The sequence below is a fragment of the Elephantulus edwardii genome, unplaced genomic scaffold (assembly GCF_000299155.1).
Source record: "Elephantulus edwardii isolate Elephantulus edwardi_28Jun2011 unplaced genomic scaffold, EleEdw1.0 scaffold00232, whole genome shotgun sequence".
Lineage (NCBI taxonomy): Eukaryota > Metazoa > Chordata > Mammalia > Macroscelidea > Macroscelididae > Elephantulus > Elephantulus edwardii.
Window position 1 is genome coordinate 4,484,397 of NW_006399982.1, and position 6,166 is coordinate 4,490,562.

Genomic DNA, 6,166 nt, shown 5'->3' on the forward strand with positions numbered 1-6,166 from the left:
AGCGGAGTTTAGGGCTGTTGTACATAGGGTCGCTATGAGTCGCAGGCGACTCGACGGCACATAACAACAACAACAACAACAACAACAACAACATTTGTTGATTAAATAAATCTTGACAACAGTAGTATTTTCCTTTTTTATGATAAATGCAAGCTCATCTAAGTTGAGTGACTCTAGTATTTTGATTCCCAATTACAGGGAAGATAGGATTGTTTTGATGGGCATATTGGAGGGGTTAATGGTGAGGAGCTATGTCAGTACCTCATAACATTGATCGTACGGAAGAATTAAATCTCTCTTTGTTGTTGTTAGGTGCTGCCGAGTTGCCTCCAACTCATAGTGACTTTTGTACAACAGAACAAAACCCAGCCTGGTCATGCACCATCCTTATATGATGACACTTGTTGCAATCCACCTTATAGGGGTCTTCCTCATTCTCAGCTCCACCCAACTTAATTCATACCATTGCCATTGAATTGGAGCCAACTCATAACTGCCACTCCAGCAGGTTTTCAGAGACTGTCCATCTTTTTCCTGCAGAGCAGCTGTTGAATTTGAGCCACTTGCCCTTGGGTTTGCAGCATAACTCCTTACGCTCTAGGCCACTAGCACTTTCTTCCTCATTGTAGGAGTCAGGAATTTTCCTGCAATATAGGTGGTCTAGGGTTCCAACTATAGAACTATATTACTTAAACAGGAAATGAAATTGTAGAAAAATATCCTAAGCCATCTTAGAAAGTCAGGAAGCACGAAAGGTTTGATAACAAGAAAAGTTTTAAAAAAATTTTAAAAGATGTTTGTCCATTGGATAGGACAAATTGAGTAGATAGTATAGCAGTTCCTAGGGTCTAGACCGTGGCTACTGGCTAAAAGATAGATCTCTTCTCTGGTGAAGAATAAGCAAGCATTTTCTTAGAGAAGCTGTAGATGCTTCTTATTAAATAGCAAAATATTTTACCAAATATATGTTAGGGAACTCTGGTGTCCTAGTAGGTAAGGAGTTGTGCCACCAACCCAAAGGTAGGCCCCTCTCCTTCTGTGCAATTTACAGACGCTGAAAACCTGCTGGATGGTCAGCTATGAGTCATTTCCTACTCAATGACATGAATATTGGACACCTAATAAATGCTAGGAAATATGGTAAGCTCTTAGGCTACATAAGTAAGTAACATTTGTAACTCTTTGGTGGCTTAGAGTTAAGGAATTGTGCCCCCAACACAAAGATACATGTACTTCAAATTCACCAGCTACTCTGTGGGAGAACAATGGTCAGTTGCCTCCTTTGTGATTTACTGCCTTTACACAACACCATCACCACCACCTTCCTTTCAAGGAGTTCATGGTATATATAGGAAAATGTTTATATAGACTATTATCATGGAGAGGCGTCCTGGTGGCACACTGGCTAAGTGCTTGCCTACTAAAGACTAAATGTGCAGTTCAAACTCACTAGATGTTCTGAGGAAGCAAGATGTGGCAGTCTGCTCCCACAAGGCCTTACAGCCTTGGAAAGATTTATGAAGCAGTTGTCCACAAGACCTTACAGCCTTGGAAAGCCTTGTGTCATATAGGGTCGATATAAGTTGGAATTAACTGAAATGCACTGACTGTAACAGAATCAAGACTGTTATAGAACGCATGTACGTAGAAGAATTGGTGCCATGGACACATGGTAGGAATTCTGATTTTGGGGGTGAAGGTACATAAATCTTTAGAAACATTAATATTTTAGCTAAGCCTCAAATAATAAATCAGAGCCTACTCAGTACATAAGAGAGCTGTGGAAGGGAGGTGTGATATCACAGATAGGATAGACAATGATCAGTAAAACTTGAACTTTTCAAGAGATAGGGAGAATACAAATGCTAAGCACTTTATGTGCTATAATAAAGAAGTTTTCATTTCATCCCGAAGGTGATGAGAACCATTGATGGGATTAAAGAAAGAAAAAGATGTCATCAGAATTTGTGGAGGATAAATTGTGGATGAATAAGTCTATTGGCAGAAAACTTAGTTTGGAATTTTTTTATATAGTTCAAATAATGAGGGCTTAACAGTAGAAATGAATGCTAAATATTCCAGCAGCATTCCAGCTAGATATTATAGGGCATAATGATTAGATGGATGGAATGGGATAGAGAAAGGAAAGACTGATATATGGCTATGGTATCAGGTATGAGATACAGGAAAGAGGAGTTGGAGGACTAAGTTTAGAGTTTAGCTGTGTTGTATTTGACCTAACCTGGTGATATGGAATAGGTAATGGTATGTATTGGAATAAAGTTCGTTGCCATCAAATCATAACTGGATAATAGCTGCCCCTCTCGTGGGTTTTCAGAGTTTCTGTATCACATGGGAGGGAAGAGATTACCTAGCTGTCTTCTGCAGAGCAGCTGGTAGATTTGAACTGCCAGCCTTTGGGTTGGCAGCACAACTCCTTACCCACTAGGCCACCAGAGCTTCCGTGGATTATGGAGAGTTCAAAAATTTGAAGAGTAGACAAAAGCTGACTCGTGAGATGGCATAGTGGGAAAACAATGTGAAAGACATTGAGAGCCCAGGTCAGATTAAAAACCTGCATCTATTCATCTGTTCTGTCTATCCATTGGTGGAATTTGTCAAGGCATGATATGTATCTACAACTGAGAAGAATGAACAAAATGTATGTACATTCTCTCTTCATTTGCTATCAAGCTGATTTTCATTCATGGTGACCCATTGCGTGTCAGGGTAGAATTGTGTTCCGTAGGGTTTTCAATGGTTGATTTTTTTCCTGAAGTAGACAGTCAGGCCTTTCTTTCGTAGTACCTCTGGATGGAGTTGAAATTCCAGCCTTTCATTTAGCAGCTAAGTGCTTTAACTGTTTAAACCACCTAAGGACTCCTTAGTGTACCAGGAGAACTTAGTTATTTCTCGTTTCGGTGGGCATCAGAGAAGGCTGCCCACAACTGTGCTTTGGTGAAGTAACTGGATTTTATCTTGTGAAAAGAAGATGCAAGATGTCTCATGGCGGTGGCCAATGGAATAGACTGAATAAATAAGCGTATGGAGTTTTGAATATGTGACCTACTTGGGAAACAAGGGTTATTGTGGGAAGGAGAAAAGTGGAGGGGAATTTTAGGATTGGGGCCAGATCATGGGGAACTTAGTCAATAAATTAGTATTTATTCTTTAAGCACTGTGGGGAGGTCTGCGGAACAGAAGGAAATAGTCCAAGTAACTTTGACATGGTATGTAGAATATATTTAAGATAATGGAGGGAAAGAGGAACATTTTTAAATTTAATTAAAAGGTCAGTTAAAGTGTGCCTTGCCTAATTTTCTTATTCACAGGGAACTGAGTGTTCTGGGGGATGTAGGGAATAAATAGAGAAGAGATAATTCTCCATTCCAGGAAGTGTCTCTCTCATCTCACCCACCTTCCTGCAGCTGAACTATTTTAGAGGATTCCTAGTCCACAGTTCATTCTTCTTTCGAGACAGGTCTACTAGTATCGTAAATGGTTTGAAAAATCAGGAATTGGATTAATTTCTTGAAGCTCATCTTCTACTTGTGGTGTCTCTGAGTCTCCAAAAGGAGATAGAAAGATAGTGGAGGTGAGCTGATAGACTTAGGTATATGGGCTTTCCTTAGAGGGGAACCTGTGTAGCCTTATTTCACATGTCTAGTAGTAATAGCTAGTGTAGTTACTGATAAATAAGAGAGTAATCTCTAGATTTTGTTCTTCTCCCTCTGTAGGACTTTCTTGGGTCCTTCTAGAAGTGACATTGTATGAAGAATATTGCCTTAGATTTGATAGGTAATCAGAGACTGAATTGCAGTTTATGTTTTATCATCCGCAGTTTATCAGCTTGAATAGTTTGTTGGATTAACAGTACTGCTTCTATGGCCCTAACAACCCTGGCCGTGGATGTAGACCACATTTGAAAGGGGTAAAGGATGACTGAATCCCCAGGAAGACTTTGTCTTGATTTGAGTAGTTCCTGCTACAAAGAAGGGATCAGCAAAGACAGGCAGTAAAGATTCTGGGAGCCAGTCAGCCAAGCTCTTTGAACTCTCCAGTTCTTCTAGAGGACCTCTCCATCTCCTTGGGGTTTAGCTGGGTTTTCTTTAGGTTCTTTGCTATAGGACTAAATCTAATAACCTCTCTGCCCTCTTTTTCTGCTCTTTCTCTCCTTGCAGAAGGAAAGCCAGGAGCCCTTCAGGTTATGCATTGGGCCTTGGGCCCTTTTTTTGCTGTCTATTCACCCCTCCCTCCTGAGCACGGGTGTGCGTGTGTGCATGATCTATGCTTCTGAGTTCTGACTCATCCAGGCAGCCCATTTTCCCTGAAAGCTGTTTGTGTGCATGTTCCATGCTGTGTGTGCTTCTGCAGACCTCCAGGGGCACAGCGGGAGGATGTGTGCTGGCATGGGTGTGCAGTCAGCGTCGCATGTGTGTGCTGCTTTTACCTGGTTTGACTGCCTCAGATGGTGATGTCCCTCTTCTCCCCCTACTTTGCTCAGTGTGTGCCCATTTTCTACCTGTTGCTGCAGACTGGCATATCCAGTGAGCCCTTGTTGAGCCAAGCATGCATGCATACTTTGTATTTGAGAGCAGGAGTTGCTGCAGGCAATTTGTCTCTTGCCTGAGGCGCTGATGGTCAGTATGCTTTGTGCTTCTGAGCAGACTTCCTGGCTTCTCTGGACATAGCTCTCTGGACCTGTTGAGTGGTTTCTCCTATGCATGTGAATGCAGAGTATACTAATGCTCTGTGCTTGTGAGCACTGGTTCTTGGAGACAGTGAGGACTTGCCTAGTCTGTGATTAGAGGCTCTAGTGAATGCTATGACTTCTTCCCGAGATAGATGTGTGCACTTGGCTTGCAGTCATTAAGTGCAAGATTCATACTCACCTTGTGTTTCCTTCAGAGCACAAGTTGTGTGTATGAATCCACTTCCTAGACTTCCTTCCACTTCCCCATCCCTCCTTCAGCACCGTGTGTGTTCATGCTCTGTGTTTATGTGTGTAGGCTCCTGCAGACATGGTGTCCCCTGCAACCACGTTAACTATTCATGAAATGAACCTGTGAGCTCTGGTTCCCAAAGACGTGTGTGTGTGTGTGTGTGAGAGAGAGAGAGTCTTTATTTAGGCCCACTTGTTTTTGACAAAAATTTAATACTGAGCAGGAAGTAAGAATATGCTCAATACAGGTGCTATTTTTCTAAGGGAAGGTAAGTTCTTGTTGGTAGGATACAGAGATTAAGAGATGAACATCCCTCACAAAAAATCTTAAGAGATATGTAGCTTCTGTTCTTTCCCACCTACTGTTGTTTCTTATACTGTACCCTTTTTCTTCTGGGGCAGTCACTTCTGGCTGCCTTTTGAGTCTGGCTTCCCCTTGACCAGTATCATGCCACCCAGTAAGCAGATGAGATGAGACAGGCATGAAGGGCTGTCCAGAGTTCATCTTGTACCTTCTGCTTGCCCACATAATTCTTGCTTGCTTTTACCTCGCCCTGCACCCTATCTTGTCTGCCCATATTCTGCAGTGTCTTGCTTTATTCTGTTCATAATTTGTCCCATGTTTAGTTCTCCCAGAAACAGCACCCTCTGTTTAACACTGGTAGCTGACTTCTGCCTCCTTGGCCCTGAATCTCATTTGTTCGAGGATAATTAGCTACATACAGCCCAAGTCTCAGGATACAGAGAAGTTGTTGGAATGTTGGGGTACAAGGAGAAGCGTAAGGTTCCAAACCTGGTAGCACTAAGATCTGTTGAGCCTCAACGTTTTTGCCTCTCTGGAAAGTGCTGGCAGTTTTGAAACTCTTCTATGCAGACTGCTTAAAGGGGTTGCTTTTCTTCTCAGCTTTTGTCTTTGCGTGTGGAAACCTTAAAAAATGGGTTGTGTTTGTTTGCTTTTAACCCAGTGCCTCCCTAAAGTTACTTGGTGGTGCCTCAATTTTGAACTTGTTAGTCAAGTCTTATAAAATTCATCAGAACAATATCCCAAATATCTAATCTGCCTTGGGCTATCTGGTTATATACTTTGTCAAATGCCTAAGAGATGATCCTAGTCCATAGGGAGTTGTATTGCAACTCAAAGGCTGCAGGGGTCTGGTGGTTCTAATCCTCCAGCTGCTCTTCAGGAGAAAGATGGACAAATCTTCCATGCAATTTACAGCCCTG

The 6,166-nt window shown here is 42.1% G+C and overlaps 1 protein-coding gene across 1 annotated transcript in view; it reads left to right on the plus strand.

Annotated features, from left to right (window-relative positions):
- LOC102864266 (protein unc-13 homolog B-like) overlaps positions 1–6,166 on the plus strand; it is a 189,093-nt gene that overhangs the window by 171,018 nt on the left and 11,909 nt on the right. The window lies entirely within an intron of this gene.